At 37.6% G+C, this 21,104-nt stretch overlaps 1 long non-coding RNA gene across 1 annotated transcript in view; it reads left to right on the top strand.

Moving 5' to 3' along the window:
- The first annotated feature begins 1,797 nt into the window (after positions 1–1,797).
- LOC141548833 (uncharacterized) overlaps positions 1,798–21,104 on the top strand; it is an 83,895-nt gene continuing 64,588 nt past the window's right edge. The window contains exons 1-2 of the long non-coding RNA XR_012484095.1: positions 1,798–2,212; positions 5,464–5,595. This is a non-coding gene — a long non-coding RNA (uncharacterized LOC141548833). The remainder of the gene's footprint in view (positions 2,213–5,463; positions 5,596–21,104) is intronic.

The following is a 21,104-nucleotide window of genomic DNA, read 5'->3' as shown; positions in this document are numbered from 1 at the left end:
GTGTCAGATGCAGATCTTGAACCCAGGGTTTCTTGAGCACAAAGTCTCCTAATCATTATGCCATACTAGCTTCTTAAGAATAATAGTAAATTAGCTATTCTCGGCAATACAATGATCCAAGACAATCCCAAAGGACTAATGATGAAGCGTACTATCTGCCTCCAGAGAAAGAACTGATATTGATTAAATACAAACTGAAGCATGCTATTTTTCACTTTCTTTCTTCTTTTTTTCTTTTATTTGAGTCTTCTTGTACAAAATGACTAATATGGAAATGTTTTATGTAATTGCACATGCATGACTTATATCCGATTGCTTACCATCTCAAGGAGGGAAGGGAGGGAGAGAGGGAAGCATAGAATAGAGAACTCAAAACTTTCAATTAAAATGTTAAAGAATTTTTCAAAGTTTTTAAAGTTCTAAGAATAATAGTAGTAAAACCAATCATGATTATAGCTCATATTTCTCTATTACTTTAGAGTTGATGAAATTCTTTCTAACAACTATGAGGTAGGCATTTTGTTGCTTAAGAAATATTCTGATGCCATACAATTAGCAAATAAAGGATCCAGGGCTTAAACCCAGTTTTCTGACATTAATTCCGATGCTCTTTGAGTCTTATTATGTTCTTGCTTTGCTACAGCATCATTACAGTGCCTCCGGAAGATCTCAAAAGTCATCGACTGACTCTGCTTCAGGAGTGATTCGCTCACCTTGGTAAACACCATGGGTGCCTTGACTGCCCTTTTTCAGGTTGACTCAGTTGAGCTAGCAGGTTGAGCAGATCAAAGAGAATGGTGTTTCCTTTGGTCAACAGAATATGACTATACAGATGTATGCTCCTGTGATAGCGTTATCAGAGAAACAGTCAGCACCATGGTCAGGGCACAGTCCTGAAGTTGCTGCTGCTACTGCTTTGCAACAGTGGGATTACCTAGAATATTAAATAGAAAGAGAGAAGATTTTTATTAGGTGACAGCTTAGGCAGTTGGAACTGTGATAACCAGATCCAGGTGAGTCTCTGAGGCTTGGGAAAGGTATGATCACATTGTCTGGGCTTCCCAGGGAAGGAAAGAACGAAGGAAGGAAACAAGTATTTATTTAGTGTCACTGTGCTAAGTGTTTTACAAGTATTATCTAATTTGATCTTCAGGACTACCCTGGGAGGTGGGTCCTGTTATTATCCCCATTTTATAGGTGAGGAAACTGAGGCTGAAATGATATAAATAACTTATTATCCCAACTGAGAAAGCTGAGGCAGTTAGACGTTTAGTGCCTTATTCAGCTGTTACACAAGTGCCTGAGACTTGATTTGAACTCAAGTGCTCCTAACTTCAGGCTTAGAACTCTATCATGTCTGTGGTTCTTTTTGTTCCAAGGCAATAGTGAAGTGATGGTGAGTGTGCTTCAGTGTGCACCTTCCCTGGGCATTTTGTACCCTGTAGCAGGGCTTGATATAAGTCCCCATGTGACAAAAAGTCAGTATAGCAGTAAGGCCTGTGCTAAAAAAAAAAATCTTCCAGGCAGCCTTTTTGCTATGGAGATTGTTCTGAGACTTTGCCCCTCCCACCCTCAGGATGTGTTGAGTCCAGATATATAATGCCCTCTTAGAACATCCAAAGATCCTTCCTCTGGTTCCAGCCAATGGCAGATCATCTGAAATAAAGGAACCCAATTCTCATTTCTCACTCGCTACAGGGCATCAAAATGCAACCGGTAAAGCAATTTTTATTCCTAAACCTTTTCTTCCTTCTTTTCTTGACAACAGACAGTTTTGCTTTCTCCAAATATTAAAGTCTCTGTCAAAACTCAGAATCTGAGGGAGCTGGAAACAAATCTGGAAGCTTTCTGACTGTGATTTCTCTGCTGGTGTAGCAGAAAGAAGACCAGAGACAATCAAAAGACTTGAATTCAAGTTTCAGCTCAGGATCACTTAGAGGCTAGGTTACCTTAGTCAAGACCTTTCTTCTCTATGGGCCTCAGTTTCTTTCTGTATCAAATGCAGGTGAGAGATGAGATGAGCTAGTTCAAAGAACTCTTCTTGTTCAGACATAGCAGGCATATTCACTTATTCTGTGATTCTCTTTTCTAGGTACTCTGAGGTTCTGCCACATGATTACCTCTGCCATTTAATTGAAAGAATCTCTTTTTCCTAGGCAACCCATTTTGGATCGACCCCTTTATGGTCACTCACAGCAAACTAGCATCACAGGTGAGTAGCCAGGGATCAAGGTTACGCATCAAATGCCCGGTGTGGCTCGGGATGCTCCAGTCTCCCCAGACGGCTATTGATTTTGTGGTTCTTGGGGAAGTGGTGTCTTATTCATATTTTCAAGTTCTATTATGCCTCCGAATGAGGCTTCTTCGGCTTCCCATGGCTTCATAGCCGCAAAATCAATTATGACTTCAATAGCACTCTTACAGTACAGTATTTGTGAAAAGAAAATTGAAAAATTATTACCTGATGGATGAGAAATGGTTTTGACATTTAAAAAAAAAACAGAAAATGCTCTTCCATATCTCTTCTAAATGATGGCTGGTGTTGACATTAGCATTTATGTAACTCATCCCATCCTGGGAACGAATGCGTTCTAAGTCTTAAAAGCAGTAGAGACTATTACAATGGGCCATCATCATACTTCAAAAGAGTTCCCGCTAGCCCTCCTGTGGCAGCCCCCACCATATGAAACTCATAATCATTAACATTTGGGGCAGGCACATTGCAAAGGCAGACCCCGGGCTTGAGAGATATCATGGGCCCATCAAATGGAAGCCAAAACGGATAAGGGTAGCTGCCTTTTGTCCGTAGATCTGTCTGCTCAATGGGAGGCATAGAAGGCTGGGACTCAATGAGGCATTAGATGCCATCTTTTCCAATCCTCCCATTTTACAGATGACAAAACTAAGGCATAGAGATCAAGTTGCTTGACTGAGATAACATAGCCAGTAAGTGTCTGGGAGGGGTGGAATTTGATTCCTTATCTTTCTGATTCCTAGTCCAGTGGTTCTATCCACTATATTATAATGTCTCATCAAAGTAAATGGTTCTGCAGATGAGTTGAGTAGCCTAATAATCAATAGTATCCATCATTAGGAAGAGATACAGAGAAGCGTCTTCTCAGTTTTTCTTTCCCCCAAAATGTCAAAGTCATTTCACAGTCATCAAGTGATAATGATTCATGGGGTAACAGATTATAGAGCTATAATTTTCAGCAGTGAGGAAATTCTTCTCTCATTGCTTGACTGAGCTGATCAAGTAACACGCTGTGTTTTAGTGGGACAAGCAATGGATTTCAGGTCAACCTGGGTTTGAACTCTCTTCTTAGAATTAAGCATTTTTCTAAGCCTGAGTTACTGCTAAAGAAGTAGTACAGTAGTAGCTCTCATTCTATATAATAAGTTCCCTGTCTTTGGAAGTGTTCAAGGGAAAATGGGATGGCCACTATGAATTGGACAAGGTAGTCACTGTGGTTTAATGAACCAGCAATGGCCTTCAGGTCGGAGGATCTGGGTTTTGAATACTTATATCTGTTGGAATAGGATGGCCTAGTAGATAGAGCACTGGATCTGGAGTCGGGAACCAGTCACAGTAAATAGTTGATAAGTACCTGCTGAATGTACGCTAAGTGCTGAGAATACAAATAAAAACAGACAGTTCCCACCAGTAAGGAAGTTACAATCTAATGGGGGATCAAAAAGAGCCGAAAACCCAGATGGGAAAGATTCATAATGTGGGGACATGATGGAGAATTCCATAGAAGTCCAAAAGCCATGTAACTAGTGGGAAATGAAAAGAAAAACCCTGCTGGGCTCTGTCTTTATTTTTATTTTATTTATTTTATTAATTTTATAATTATAATATTTTTGACGGTACATATACATGGGTAATTTTTTACAACATTATCCCTTGCACTCCCTTCTGTTCCAAATTTTCCCCTCCTTCTCTCCACTCCCTCCCCTAGATGGCAAGCAATCCCATACATGTTAAATATGTTATAGTATATCCTAGATACAATATATGTGTGCAGAAGCGAATTTCTTTTGTTTGGGCTCTGTCTTTAAATAGAGACCCAAGAGCAAGCTTGAATTCAAATCCAGCTTCAGAAATTTACTAGCTGGGACTTTAGGCAAGTCACTGAAGCTCTGGCCATATCAGTTTCTTCATCTGTAAAATGGGGATGATAATTACACCTGACTCTCAGGGTTTGGGGAAGGTTTATAAATTTGTAATAGGTTTGTAAATTAGAGCCTATTTGCAAATTACTTTGCAAAACATAAAGTACTACATGCACCCTAATTTTGATCATTATTATAATGTTTCTGATTTTTTTTTCTTTTAGAACAAACTTTTGATTTCATTGATATAGGGAACTACTAATAAGAGCATCTAGCAAACCAGATTAGGAACTGCTCAACAATCTATAGTCTTAGAAAATGGTGCTGAGAAATTAAGTGACTTGCCCAGGTCATACTTGAGTGTATCTAGGGCAGGATTAAAATCCAGGTCTTGACTATGAGACCAGCTTTTTATCCTCTATTTTCATTATTGTGTGGTTTGGTCATTTTTCAGAAGCATCTGCCTCTTTGTGACCCTATTTGGGATTTTCTGGGGAAAGATATTGAAGTGGTTTGCCATTTTCCCCTCCAGGGCAATTTATAGATGAGGAAATGTGAAACAAACAGGGTGAAGTGACTTTGCCAGGGTCACATAGCTAGTAAGTATCTGAAGCCAGATTTAAACTCAGGTTTTCCTGACTCCAGGTCAGGTAACCTTTTCAAAGCATCACATCTCTGCCCTTTATCTGCCCTAGCATTTACAAAATGCTAACTAATTTGAAGGATGAGACATGGATCTTGCCCTCAAGGAGTTTATTTCATAAAATTATATAGGTATCATCCAGTCCAACCACCTCATTAATACAAGGGGGAACCGAGGCCCACCAAAGTTAAATGACTTGCCAGAAGTTAAGCAGGTAGTCAAATGATAGATCCAGGATTTGAACATAAGTCTTATGGCTTCAGATCCAGATTTCTATATTCTTCACCATACTGCCTCTCACTTTAATCAACCTAATTTGGGTGACAAACTATATATATATATATATATGTATATATATATATATATGAATATATATATATACATATATATATATATATAATTATTAGGAAGCAGTAAATGACAATGGATGGCTATGCACTAAGTAGTATGAGCAAAACTCTAAATGCAATAGGGATAGTCTGGGAAGGGTTTGTGGGGGAGATGGGAATTAGGATTATAAGATTTAGATTTGGAAGAGACTTTAGGGCTCATCAAGTTCAATTATCATTTTATAGATAAGGAAACTGAGGCCCAGAAAGGGGTTGTTGTTGTTGTTTTTTTCTCCCAAGTACTTGTTAAAGATTTTAGCTACAAAGCTAGAAGGGACCTCAGAAGGCATCTAAGCTAAATCTCTTATTTTACAGATGCAGAAACTAAGGCCTGGAGAGGCTAAATGAATTGTCCAAAATCACACAGCTAGCAAATGTCAGAATTAAAACTCAGAGCCAGATTCTCTAACAGAAACTCCAAGTCTACCTCCTTCCATTGAAATAAAGGTAAGATTTGATTAGGTTCTTGCGAACACTAAATATGTCACTCTATTACAGTATAAACTATGCAGCATTTCTTGAAAATACAGAATATTAGAGTTGGATGCCACCTTAGAGGCCATCTGGTCTGATCTCCTCATTTCACAGGTTAGCAAACTGAGGCCCAGAGAAGGAGAAGTTCTTTGCCCACATCTTCTCCACTAGTCAGTAAGAGAAGAATGAGATTGCCTCTGGCCTAGAGGCTGGGCCTGCTGCTCTCTGCAGCAGCAGAATCATGGTGGTGTTAAGATTTCCCTACTGAGTACAATGGGGAAGATATCACAAATTATTTTCCCTAACATTGATTTCCACTCAGTTGAGATTAGTGCAAAAGCCACTAATGTTGAGTTATGTTTATTGTTTGTTTACAGTACATTATGGCTAATGCCTCACTATTCACAATACCCTGTAGTTTTTTTGCCTCACTTATTTCTGAAAGAGCAGTGGGGATATGGTCCTTCCCCCTTAAGTGATGGACAGGCTTAAGCCAACAGAAACATGTGCTTAAATATGCACGTTTACCTTGCCTTTACCTTAGATCCCATTGAGCTGTTCTTCCTCCATTAGCTCATAAACCCTCATGATTTATGAAAGCTGCTAAAGTCAGTGCCTCAAAAACAGATCACCCGAAGAATGGTGCTTTCTACATGGATGCAGAAAGTAACAACAATTCCATCTGTGGGGAGGGGGGAGATGTTACCGAGCGTTATTTTTACGGGGCTCTGGCAAATCTCAGGGGCTCTTTCGATGCCATCATTTCCATTCGTCTCTTCCAATTTCTGGACCACCTCACCCCTTCTCCTCACTTCCAACGTGCATATCTATTTCTAATGTGATGCTCGGTGCCTTAAAAATAGTCCTGATGTTTTCTTCCATCCTCAAGCTTCCCCCATCTCCCCTTTCCTCACTCTTTTATTTTACTGACAAAATTAAGGCCATTCATTGTTAACTCCCTCTTCTCCTTTTTTCTTCATCTCGGAAACTCTCGATACCATTCCCCACTGCTTTTTGAAATTTAATTTTATTTTACACTAACAAGCATTCAATTTCTCTCCCTCTCCTCCCAAAATTGAGAAAGAAAAAAAAATTGTGAGAAATATTTATAGTCAGGCTTGGCTATATCCGGTATACATAGGGGGTTCCAAAAGTATTAGTGTTTTGGGCTTCTTTTTTTAATACCCATGTATATTTTATATACATACATATATATGCATATATATGTATACTCATGTATCATCTTGCACATTGAGTTTTTTCGCCTCTCTGTCAGGAGATGGGGTAACATGCTTCCTCATTGAACCCATGAATCATGATTGGTCATTGCATTATTAAGAGTTTCTCAATCTTTCAAAGTGATGTCTTTCTTTTTTTATTATTATTTTTAATTTTATAATTATAAAATTTTTTGACAGTATATATGCATGAGTAATTTTTTATAACATTATCCCTTGTATTCATTTTTCCAAATTTTCCCCTCCCTCCCTCTACTCCCTCCCCTAGATGACAGGCAATCCCATACATTTTACATGTGTTACAGTATAACCTAGATACAATATATGTGTGTAAATCCAATTTTCTTGTTGCACATTAAGTATTAGATTCCGAACATATAAGTAACCTGGGTAGGTAGACAGTAGTACTAACAATTTTTTTCACTTCCCAGTGTTCCTTCTCTGGGTGTAGTTGTTTCTGTCCATCATTGATCAACTGGAAGTGAGTTGGCTCTTCTTTATGTTGAAGATATCCACTTCCATCAGAATACATCGTCATACAACATTGAAGTGTACAGCGATCTTCTGGTTCTGTTCATTTCACTCAGCATCAGTTCATGTAAGTCTCTCCAAGCCTCTCTGTATTCCTCCTGCTGGTCATTTCTTACAGAGCAATAATGTTCCATAACATTCATATACCATAATTTACCCAACCATTCTCCAATTGATGGGCATCCATTCATCTTCCAGTTTCTAGCCACTACGAAAAGAACTGCCACAAACATTTTGGCACATACAGGTCCCTTTCCACTCTTTAGTATTTCTTTGGGATATAAGCCCAACAGCAGCAATGCTGGATCAAAGGGTATGCACAGTTTGATAACTTTTTGGGCATAGTTCCAAATTGCTCTCCAGAATGGCTGGATTCTTTCACAGCTTCACCAACAATGTCCCAGTTTTCCCACATCCCCTCCAACATTCATCATTATTTGTTCCTGTCATCTTAGCCAATCTGACAGGTGTGTAGTGGTATCTCAGAGTTGTTTTAATTTGCACTTCTCTGATCAGTAGTGATTTGGGACACTCTTTTATATGAGTAGATATAATTTCAATTTCATCATCTGAGAATTGTCTGTTCATATCCTTTGACCATTTATCAATTGGAGAATGGTTTGATTTCTTATAAATTAGGGTCAGTTCTCATCAGAACCTTTAACTGTAAAAATATTTTCCCAATTTGTTACTTCCCTTCTAATCTTGTTTGCATTAGTATTCTTTGTACAGAAATCTTTTAGTTTGATGTAATCAAAATCTTCTATTTTGTGATCGATAATGATCTCTAGTTCTCCTCTGGTCATAAATTCCTTCCTCCTCCACAGGTCTGAGAGGTAGACTATTCTCTGTTCCTCTAATCTATTTATGATCTCATTCTTTATGCCTAAATCATGGACCCATTTGGATCTTATCTTGGTATATGGTGTTAAGTGTGGATCCATGTCTAATTTCTGCCATACTAATTTCCAGTTTTCCCAACAGTTTTTTTCAAATTATGAATTTTTATCCCAAATGTTGGTATCTTTGGGTTTGTCAAACACTAGATTGCTATAGATATACCCTTTTTTGTCCTTTGTACCTAATCTCTTCCACTGATCTACTGGTTTATTTCTTAGCCAATACCAAATGGTTTTGATGACTGCTATTATATAATATAGCTTTAGATTGGGTACACCTAGACCACCTTCATCTGACTTTTTTTTTATTAGTTCCCTTAAAATTTTCGACCTTTTATTCTTCCATATGAATTTTGTTGTTATTTTTTCTAGGTCATTAAAATAGTTTCTTGGGAGTCTGATTGGTGTAGCACTAAATAAATAGATTAGTTTGGGGAGTATTGTCATCTTTATTATATTCACTCGGCCTATCCAAGAACACTGAATGTCTTTCCAATTATTTAAATCTGACTTTATTTTTGTGGCAAGTGTTTTGTAATTTTGCTCATATAATTCCTGACTTTTCTTTGGTAGATGGATTCCCAAATATTTTATACTCTCAACATTTGTTTGGAATGGAATTTCTCTTTGTATCTCTTGCTGTTGCATTTTGTTGGTGATGTATAAAAATGCTGAGGATTTATGTGGATTTATTTTGTATCCAGCAACTTTGCTAAAGTTCTGAATTATTTCTAATAACTTTTTTATTAGAATCTCTGGGGTTTTCTAAGTATACCATCACATCAGCTGCAAAGAGTGACAGTTTGATTTCCTCATTATCTACTCTTATTCCTTAATCTCTTTCTCGACTCTTATTGCCAAGGCTAACATTTCTAGTACAATAGTAAATAGTAATGGTGATAGTGGGCAACCTTGTTTCACTCCTGATCTTACTGGGAAAGGTTCCAGTTTATCTCCATTGCATATTATGCTTACTGACGGTCGGATATATATATATATATAATGCTCCTGATTATTCTAAGGAATATTCCTATACTCTCAAGCGTTTTTAGTAGGAATGGATGTTGGATTTTATCAAATGCTTTTTCTGCATCTATTGAGATGATCATATGGTTTTTATTAATTTGATTATTAATATGGTCAATTATACTAATAGTTTTCCTAATATTAAATCAGCCTTGCATTTCCTGGTATAAATCCTACTTGATCATAGTGTATTATCCTGGGGATGATTTTCTGAAGTCTTTTTGCTAATATCTTATTTAAGATTTTAGCATCAATATTCATTAAGGAAATTGGTCTATAGTTTTCCTTCTCAGTTTTCGATCTACCTGGTTTAGGTATCAGTACCATGTCTGTGTCATAAAAGGAGTTTGGTAGGACTCCTTCATCCCCTATTTTTTCAAATAGTTTATATAACATTGGGGCTAATTGTTCTTTAAATGTTTGGTAGAATTCACATGTAAATCCATCTGGTCCTGGGGATTTTTTCCTGGGGAGTTGATTAATAGCTTGTTCTATTTCTTTTTCTGAAATGGAACTATTTAAGCAATTTATCTCCTCCTCTGTTAATCTAGGAAGCCTATATTTTTGGAGGAAGTCATCCATTCAAAGTGATGTCTTTCAAAGGTGTTATTATATACATTGTTTCTTGGTTCTGTTTACTCATACTCAATTCATACAAGTCTTCAAAGATTTCTCTAAAACTGGTTTTTTATAATTTCTTTTTTTTTCCTGAGGCAATTGGGGTTAAGTGACTTGCCCAGAGTCACACAGCTAGGAAGTGTTAAGTGTCTGAGACCAGAAATGAACTCAGGTCCTCCTGACTTCAGGGCTAGTGCTCTATCCACTGTGCCACCTAGCTGCCCCCACTTTTTATCATTTCTTATAGCACAATAGAAGTCTCGCACTGCATCTAGGGCCATCTCTAGTCTCTTCATCTATATCAGGCCACTGGACCCAGGTGGCTCTGAAAGAGAGAATGAGGCTGGTGACTTTGCACAGTCCTCTCTCACTTAAATTCAATTCACTTGTGTGTCACAGCATCACCTCCCTGTTGTCATGGTCCTTTTGAAAACCAAATAACAACAGCTGGTTCATCATCCATATCATAATCCCTACTTGTGGGGTTCCCTCAGGCTCTCTCCTAGGCCCTCTCTTCTCTATATATTCTCTCTTGTGGTCATCTCATCAGATCTCATGGGCTTACTTGTCATTTTTATGCAGATAACTCAGAAACCAAATATCTGGCCTTATTCTCTCCCCTTAGTTTCAGACTCACATCATGAATTTCCTTTAGGACATTTAAAATGATGTTCTGAAGACATCTGAAACTCAATATGTCCTAAACAGAACGCATCTCCTCCCCTCCCCCAACCTTCTCCCTTTCTAAACTTTCCTAATATTGACAAAGACATTACCATCCTTCCAGTCTCCTGGTTCCATAATCTTAACGTTATTCTTGACACCTCACTCTCTCTCACCCCAAACAACCAATTATTGCTAAATCTTGCCATTTTTACTTCAACAACATATCTTACCCCCAATCATTTCTTACAGGTACTACCTGACTTCAAACTCACATCACCATTTGGCTAGATTGTTTAATCACCTCCTAATTTTTCTTCCTGCCTCTAGTCTTTCCACACTCCAGTCTGCAATTGGATATTGCTGCCAAAGTTATTTTTAAGTGCAAATCTGACCTTGTCACTCCCCTACTCAAGAAATTCCAGTAGCTTCCTATTACCTCTAGGATAAAATAGAAATCCCTCTGTTTTCTTTTAAAGCCCTTTACAACCTGGCCTCATCAAATCTTTCCATTGTACATCACTACCCCTCTCAATTCTGGGATTAAGCCAAACTGCTCTCCTCTTTGTTTTCCTTCCCTGTGCCTTTGTACTTTCTGTCCCCCATGTCTAAAATAAATTTCTTCCTAACCTCAGCTTCATAGAATCCTTTTCTTACTTGAGACTCAACTCAAGCACCATCTTCTGCATAAAGCCTTTCTTGAACCCCTCAACTATGGGTGCCCTTCCTCCCGAATTTCCTTGTATTTGACTATTCTGTATTTATTACCTTTCTATTTATTCCCTATATACTTATAGGTGATTTTGTTGTCTCCCTTGTTAGGATGTAAGCTTCTTGAGAGAAGGGATCCATTTCCTATGGTACTTGTATCTCCAACACCTAGGACGACATCTTACACATAGTGTTGTTCTTTAGCTGTTTCAGTCAGATCTGACTCCTCATGACCCCATTTGGAGTTTTCTTGGCAAAGATACTGGAGTGGGTTGCCATTTCCTTCTCCAGCTCATTTTACAGACAACCGAGGAAAGTGAGGCAGAGTTCAGCAAATAGCCCAGGGTCACACAGCTAGTAAGTGTCTGAGGTCAGATTTGAACTCAGGAAGATGAATCTTCTTAAGTCTAGACCCAGAACTCCATCCACAGCAGTGCTACCTAGCAGCCCTCTGGCACATAGCCTCGATACTTAATAAATACCAGCCCACTGATATATCAATTCCCCTGGTCATCACTGATTCCTGTCCTCCCAGATCAGTTTTTTATGCTCCAAATCTGTCCTTATTCTTTGTCCCCCAACCCCAACCTCACAAAATCAGAATCATAGAATTTGAAAACTGGAAGGAACCTCATTGGACATCTAGTTCAGCCCATTTATGAAAAAAAATCCCTATGACATCATTTTATATAATATAATATAAACATTTAATATAAGCCTTTGCTTAAAGTGATGAAGAACACCCCGTCTCTCAAAACAGTCCATTACACTGCTGGACAGTTCTGTCGAGTTTTTCCTATCATTAAGCCTATGTCTCTTTGCAACTTCTGACCACCATCCTGATTCAGGTCTCTGGGGCCAAATAAAACAAGTGTATTCCCTCTTCCATAAGGCAGTTATCATGTCCTCCATGAGTCATCTCTTCTCCAGACTAAACATACCCGGTTCCTTCCTCTGGTCTTCATATGCCATGGACTTAACACCCTTCACCATCCTGGCTGCCCTCTACATGCTTATTGATGCCCTTCTTACACTGTGGTCCCCAGAACTGGACACACTACTTCAGAAGAAGCTTGACCAGGGCCGAATAAAGAACAATCTTCTGTAATGGGGATTATTTTTCATTACCACAGATCTCTTAGCTGACATTAGATGCAAAATTCAGACATTTGAAATGGAACATCCCTGGAGCTTGACTTGATCATTCCAACGAGCTGTTATCAACAAGGCAGCGAAGTGGTATAGTGGATAGAGTTCCTGGCCTTAGGGTCAGGAAAACTTGAGTTCAAATCTAAAGTTAGATACTTCCTAGTTAAGCGATCCTGTGTAAATCATTTAACCTGTTTGCCTAGTTTTCCTTATCTGTAAAATGAGAATAATGATAGTACTTACCTCATAGGATTGCCATGAGGATCACATGAGAAGATAATTGTAAAATACTTAACACAGTGCCTGGCACATAGTAAGAGCTTTATAAATACTAGCTATTATCGGGGTGATGTTTGTATTGATATTTCATTACCTCAGGTTCATGGGACTGTTGTCAATTTGAGGTGTTATATTCAGAAACTTCCATATGCATCTTCTTTTTTCTTTTAACAAACCACCACTGACTCATTTTCACAGCTTTCTTTCTATGAAAAAAAGGATAGTTTATGAAGTCAGGAGGAACTGAGTTCAAATCTGCTCTCATATACTTAACACTTCCTAGCTATATGACCCTGGACAAGTCATTTAACCCCAATTCCTCAGCAAAAAAAGGATAGTTTACTAAATTTCATATATTAGTTTGAATTTTTTTTTATTGAAACAGCTCCCCCTACTCTCCCTCACCACCACTGCTTAACTGATATGATCAGATCATCTTAGCAGGAACTCTTTGCTGTTAACTTTTAGAATGGTCAGAATTGAATAGAACCATAACTACTCAAAAACTCCTTTGTGTTCTTGTGATTATTATGGGGTTTTTTTTTGAATGAAGTTGATGTTACTGTTCCATTCAAAGGAGAATAACAATTTCTCCAAAAAATTATATCGGAGATTTTGTTCCAGGATTACACATGAACACAGTTCCCTCCCTATTTCCTGAAGCTTGCTCTCTTTCTCTCTCTGTGAGTCTCTGTCTCTTCCAGTGTCTCTTTGTCTCTTTCTCTACCTCTCTGTCTTTCTCTTTCAATGCATTTTCTGGCTGCCATGTCATACTGATGACTCACTGACCTTGTAGTTCACTAAGAATCCAGATCATTCTCAGAATAACATATATCATCCTATACTGGTGAAATTGATTTTTTTTGTATAGAAGCATAAGACTTTATATTTCTTTTTATTGGATTTTGGCTCCATTATCTAGTGTTTTAGCTATCTCCTAGTTTTGAGTCTTCTTTGTTTTCTTTTCCTTTTTTTCAATATTCTTTTTTAAAAATAATAGCTTTTTATTTTCAAAATCCATGCAAAGATAGTTTCAACATTCCCCCTTGCAAAACCTTGTGTTTCACATCTTTCTCTCTCCCTTCCCCTGCCCCCTCCGCTAGACAGCAAGTAATCCAATATAGGTTAAACATGTGCAATCCTTCTAAACATATTTCAACATTTATCATGCTGCACAAAAAAAATCAGATCAAAAAGGGAAAAAAAGAGAAAGAAAACAAAAAGCAAGCAAACAACAACAAAAACAGTGAAAATACTGTGGTGTGATCCATACTCAGTTCCCACAGTCCTCTCTCTGGATGCAGACAGCTCTCTCCATCATAAGTCTATTGAAATTGGTCTGAATCACATTCATTTTTAAAAATAAGATGTTAAATTCAAAAATTTTCTCCTTTCCCCTCCCTCTCTAGGACATCTAGCAAGCTCATACTGGCTATACATGTGCAATCATGTTAAATCTATTTCCACCTTAGTCATGTTGTGAAAGAAGAATCAGAATAAAAGAGAAAAGCCATAAGAAAGGAAAAAATAAGTGAAAAAAGTGTGCTTTGATTTGCACTAAGACTCCATAATTCTTTCTCAGGATGTCCCTTGGAATTGACTTGGGTCACTGTATTGCTGAGAAGAGCTAAGCCTATCATAGTTGATCAGTGTACAATGTTGTTGATACTATATACAATGTTCTCCTGGTTTCATTGCCTTCACTCCTTGCTTTGAATCTTCTGCTAATTTGCCAAACATCTCTTTTTCAGATTTTGTGTATGAACTTCCACTCCAAAATTTTGTTTTACTCAATAAATGTTCCACTCACCTTTTTTTTATTTAACTTGCTTTGGCTTTCCATTAACTTCCTTATTGTTCTTGCATCTATTTCTTCCTCATCTATTCCTTCATTATTACTTGATCCTCCTTAATCCTTTTTTATCTTTCTTCTTGCCGTTGCTGAGCAATTTCACTTTACCACCTAACCAGTTCTTTCTTCCTTAGTTGTCTTTGATCCTGATGCTAATGCTACCCAGAAATTGAATCTGTACCACTATCAAAACCCAGACAGGTATAGTGGATAGAGCACTGTACTTGAAGTTAGGAAGACTCATCTTCCTGATTCAGACTTCCATCTTCCAGATATTTACTATCTCTGTGATCCTGAGCCAGTCATTTTACCCAACTTGCCTCAAGTTTCCTCATCTGTAAAATGAGTTGGAGAGGGAAATGGCAAACCACTCCGTTATCTTTGCCAAGAAAACCCCAAATGGGGTCACAAAGGGTTGGACATGACTGAAAAAACTGAAAGCTCCAGTCTGAATGTTGCTCTCCTTCAAGTTTTCCTCAAGCTTCCCCAAATTTCTTCTCTCCAATTTCAGCTGTTGACCTTCTTCACAAGCTTTAACCTGACTGTGAAAATGGATGATGAGTTAGGCTCTGAATTAAGCAGTAAGAGTAGAGAGGCTAGAGTCTGGGGAATTGCAAAGCTCCTTTAACAACTCCAAATGTCTCCCAGCAATGAAGGCCCATCTTTTTAAAGATCAATATTCTACCAGTATTGTTTTATGGCTGTGAGTCATGGAACATGACAGTTTCTCAAGAATCAAAAATGAGTGATACCCATTTTATCATTCAGTATCAGTGAAGAAACTCATGATGAGTATGAGCAGAATGCAACACATAAGTAATGAAGTAGGAAGAAGAACCAGAGGAAAGGTCAAAGAAATAAATGATTTAAAAGATAGACTGGGGGGCAGCTAGGTGGTGCAGTGGATAGAGCACCAGCCCTGAAGTCAGGAGGACCTGAGTTCAAATCTGACCATTGGGGAGAGATAATCAGTAAATATCCCCCTGTGTTTCCTTAAAGTTTTCATGATATCAGCAGAAAGAAAGATGATGTATGGCTCACTTCTTAGCCTTCTCATGGCAACCTTATTGCAAGGTCTTATCACAAAGGTCACAGAGCACGGATAAGAAAATGGCTAGATGTTTGCATCATTGGATGGAACAAGAGATCACAGCTCCATTGGAATATTTGATTTTTTTTTTACATTAAGCTAAATTTTGCCTTTCTGTAACTTACTCATTGCTTCCAGTCATGCTCTTTGGGGTCAAGAAGAATTAATCCCTTATCCATAGGGCAGTCCCCAAAATACTTGTAGAAAGCTATAATGTACCATCTAAATATTCTCCTCTATAGGCAAAATATCCTCAGTTCCTTTGATCCAATTTTATATAGTGTAAACTTGAGACTCTCCATCATCCTGGTTGTCCTCCTGCTGACTTTCTCCAGAGCTAGGCACAGAAGGTGCTAGCCTTGATCTTTCCACTAGGGTTTTCATTTGAAGTAGGACTAATGTATTAAGAAAAGCTCATATTTCTCTAACACATTCAGATTAGTAAAACTTTACATGCATTATTTCACTTGGCCCTCATAACAACCCTATGAGGTAGATGTTATTATTGTTCCCATTTTTTTTTTCTTTTGCTGAGGCAATTGGGGTTATGTGACCTGCCCAGGGTCACACAGCTAGGAAGTGTTAAGTGTCTGAGATCACATTTGAACTCAGGTCCCCTCCTGACTTCAGGGCTGGTGCTCTAGCCACTGCACCACCTAGCTGTCCCTTTTGTTCCCATTTTGCATATGAAGAAATTGAGGCTCTGAGAGAGAAATTACTTGCTTGGAATCATGTGACTAGTAAATATATGATACAGAATTGAGCCCCGGGTCTAGCTTCAAAATCTAGCTTTCTGCCTATTGGGCTGCCACTAGAGCATCATCATTGGTAAGACTGGCTTACATGTGGTGGGGAACAGAACATGTAATGAAAGTGAGTGCTGAGAATATGAGCTCATTTGAAGCTGGGATTGGTATAATGGGGATTACTGTGGTGTTAGAGCCCTGAATCTTTCCTCTGTGCCTTCACTGTGATGAGTAAGTGTGTGAGAGTTGTGAGACTAGTCCAGATTTGTGATTCATGTTAGACTACACTTAGAAAAAAAGTAATAGTGAAGCTCTGGTCAGCTAGATCCAGTCCAGAGCAGCCCAATTGAAACATACTAGGTAAGCTCCAATGGCTACAAAAGGGGTACCCAGCAGCAGACACTGACATGTGACACAACATTTCTTCAGGGCCATCAAATATGAATACCTCATTTTTCCTTTGAATTATAAGACAAGGGCTCCATCAAAAAAGGCAAACAAATACTCCAGTTACTTAATAAATTTGGGCAAATGAAAATAAGCTGGTAGCCCTTCTTTCTTTTCCTCAAGTAGCTGACACAATCAGTAAAATTTCCCAATGACCCAACCCAAAAGTTCCTCAGCTTTTGTTTGCAAACCTCCTTTGTTCTGTTGCTCAATTATAGGAGGAAGTCCAATAGCTCATTAGAATTTTTTTTTTTTACTAGAGAGTCAGAGTCATTTAAGAGCTGTTAAGAAGATATAGCCTCCTCAGCCACTATAGCCACTCAGTGGCCAAACAATAATATGCATTTGAGTTTTCAAAATCCAAGGTTGCCAATGCGAGTGAGTGCTTTTCTTTGGTTCCTAGGATTTTTTCTTTCAGACCCTGATGGTTGCTTAGTGATGTTGTGCTTAATCTAATTCTTTTGCGCAGGTGGTACCTTGTATCCAAAAGGCCCTTTTTGGTCTATTCTTACTGGTAGAATCTCCAGCTTCCTCCAACATGTAGCTCAGGTGATGCCTTTCACATGGTATTTTGAGCAACTTGCTCCCTCTTGAAATAGCTTCCTATATATACTTTGTACTTATTTTTCACATGATATATCCTGTTTATAGAATGTAAGCCCTTTGAAGGCAGGAACTACTATTGCATTTTTATCCAGTATCACCAGCACATAGCTCAGTAGATAGTACATTGTTGTTGAAAAGAAATCACACTTTGTCCTTGCCTTTGGAGAGATTAGGGGTGAGAGTGATAGGTGTGGAATATTGCATCTGCTGTCAAAAGTGATTGATCTGTCAATTAGTTTTGTTTTCCCTCCTTTATTTTTAATTTGTTGTTATGAGTGACGGCTTTCTGGTAGGGGAAAAGGAAAGATATGTTTGGAAATGAAAGTGATATAAAAGCAAAAGGTTTCCATTAACATTTTTTCTAGAGTAGGATCAAAGTTGACTTTTGGTCTCATTGTTTACTAACAGCGTGCTGTGCTCTGGATGTAAAAAAATGCTTGATATTCTCGTATCTATTATGGCACTTAATCATCATCCCTATCTGAGGTAGAGAAGATATTGAGATATTTAGCAGATGATGGAAGCTAAGACAAAGAAAATAAGTGATTTTTCAAAAGGGTAAAAACATTGATACTATCAACTACATACTCATGAGCTTGGTGTACCCAGCAACAATTCTAAAAAATGACTATTAAATGGATATTTTGTGAATATGTAGAAAAGGAAATGGTAATCACTAGGAACCAACAATGGTTTGTGAAAAATAAATCATGTAAAATTAATCTCATTTCCTTTTGGGACTGCTTACTGGTAGATGGTGTTGATAGCACATTGGGATTTCAGGAAAGCATTAAATGAAATGACTTATGTTAGCCTTGTTGACAAGATAAAGAAGTGGCCATTAGATGGTAATACGAGATGGAAATATGGTTGGCTAAAAATACCCAAAGATAGTTGACTGATAGTTGAATTCAATTCAATAAACATTTATTAATAGCCTCCTATGTGTAAGACACTCTGTTAGGCATAAGGGATCCAAAGACAAAATGGCATAGGTCACCTGCCCTCAGGGAGAACATATTCTACAGGAGAGGAAGGCACAACATGTACACAGATAAATGCCAAACATGAGTTTGAATTTTGTCCTAGAAGCAATAGGGAGCTTTGTCTTGAAAATGTCTTGAAAAGTAGAAATAATATGGTCAATCAGTTTGGCATTCAAAAGGAAAATGGAGGGGAGAAGAGAGTGGCAATTAGCCATTAGTGAATAGAGGAAATCATCAGAGGCAAAAAAGATGATTTCTATTATAGAAAAATACCTTTTGCATAAATTAAAACAATGTACCCAGAACAAGAGGAAAAGGGGGGGGGAAATCTTTGCATGGAACATAATTAATAAAAAATATCTTTCTTAGGAACCTCATAAGTGCCCAGGGAATTTATTATCATCTTCACACAAGTGGCTTCTAGATCTATATAACCAATCTTGTTCCTTTTTTGAACTCTAGTCAACAACCAATCATTGAGTATTTCAAACTGAATATCCCATGGGCATCACAAACTCAACAAGAATGGTCTGAGAGGATGTTCAGTGGAGGAAATAGAGGCAAAAGAACAATATACACAATGATTACAATAATGTAAATGAAAACAGCCTTAGCTAGTGACAAAATTTAACTTAAATACAAGGGACAATGTTGGTACTAACAAAAAGATATGGTGCATGTATTCCATAGGTTAGGTTGTTTTTAGCCAGCATACTTTGGTTTTTTCATACTTTTGGTAGCAATCTGGTATAGATAGTGCTCTAAACTTCTAGGATTAAGTATAAATTCCTGTTGCATTTGAAAGTTCTTCAAAATCTCATCCCAATTTACCTTTTCAGCCTTATTCCACTTTCCTCCCCTCCATGTACTCATAATCCAGACAAACTGGATTGATTCCTATTTCTCATTCAGTCCCTGTTTTCATGCAGTAACACTGCTTCTTATACCTAGGAGGCAAAACCTCCAAACCTTTTTTTCTAATCCTTAGTTCCCTCAAATAGCACCTCAAGCAGTATCTCCTGGAAGAGGACTTTTGCTGCACTATTATCACCCAATGCCTTCACTTCTAAAGTTTTCTCTATTTTTTGTCTATCTTGAATGCACTCAGCCATGCAGATGTTGTCTCCTTTGATAAAATGTAAGCTCTTAGAGAACAGGGATTATTTCACTTTGCTTTTATATTGCTTACATAATGTAGATGCTTAATAAAGGCATTGATTGATTGAAAACATTCGCCATCCCAAAATCTATAGAATATTTACAAAAAGATCTGTGAACATAAAGCAATTTTCCAACAGAGAAAAATGGTATCAAAGAAAAATAATAGGATATTTTTTAAAAAGAAATAAAAAACACTATCTGACAAAGTGTTCAAAATGGCTAATAATCAGAAAATTACCATAAACAAAAATTGAGGTGTTGTCTTTTATACACTACATTGGTAAAAATGGTAACAGATGGGGGCAGCTAGGTGGCACAGTGGATAGAGCACCAGCCCTGAAGTTGGGAGGATTTGAATCCAAATCTGGCCTCGGACATTTAATACTTCCTAGCTATGTGACCCTGGGCAAATCACTTTACCCCAAATGCCTCTGCAAAAAGCAAAAAAAAAAAAAAGATGGTAACAGATGAATGGATGGGTGAGTAGATGGAAAAGTATTTATTCAGCACTTACTATATGTCAGACATTGTGCTAAGATCTAGGGATACAATTTTGTAAAGAGAGACTATCCCTGTTCTCATGGAATATATATTTTAATAGGAAAGACAACATACATAGGTAATGATCTTATTCTTAAATGGATAAAAGACAGTGGGATATGAATATGGTAGCAGACAAATGGCAAGATGACCTACATAAATGACTAGATGGGATGTGAAAGTAAAGAATAGCAAAAAGATAGCAAAACTCAGAGTTGGTGGGGCCATGGGTAGACAAAGATGCCAATTCACTGCTGAGTAGGTTTGTGAAGTGCTTTGATTGTTTTGCAAGGGTTCTAAGAATTGCTCATATCAAGAGGTACCACAGTTGTATTTTTATAACAAAGCAGTTACTAATATGATTTTTTAGTTATTTATTCATTCATTCATTCATTTTATTTATTAAAGCTCTTTTTATGTTCAAACCATATGCATGGATAATTTTTCAACACTGACCCTTGCAAAACCTTGTATTCCATATTTCCCCCCTTCCTTCCCACACCCTCCCCTAGATGGCAAGTAATCCAATATATGTTTAACATGTGCAGTTCTTCTATACATATTTCTACAATTACATGATTTTTTAAAGAAAAATAGTTTCATCTGTAATGAAATGGCAAAATGTTGGAAATAGTGTTTACTCAATAACTGGGAAACGGCTGTGGTATGTGAATGAATTAGAATATTATTGCACTATATGGAATGATATAGATCCAAAGTCAGAAAAATCTGGGAAACTTTGTATGAAATGATGCAGAGTGAAGTATGCAGAGCCAAAGGAATAATATATGAGTTATTACAAGAATGTAAATGAAGATGTTCATCAGCAACAAAACTTTGGAGAATGTTGATACTAAGAAAAACATACCACCAGTTGCAAAGTATCCTTGAGGTAATTTCAGACAGCATTCTGTGATTGTCTGGATATGTTTGGCAGCAT

The sequence above is a fragment of the Sminthopsis crassicaudata genome, chromosome X (assembly GCF_048593235.1).
Source record: "Sminthopsis crassicaudata isolate SCR6 chromosome X, ASM4859323v1, whole genome shotgun sequence".
Classification (NCBI taxonomy): Eukaryota; Metazoa; Chordata; class Mammalia; order Dasyuromorphia; family Dasyuridae; genus Sminthopsis; species Sminthopsis crassicaudata.
Note: the sequence above shows the minus strand (reverse complement) of the source record. Positions and strands in the feature narration are given on the sequence as shown.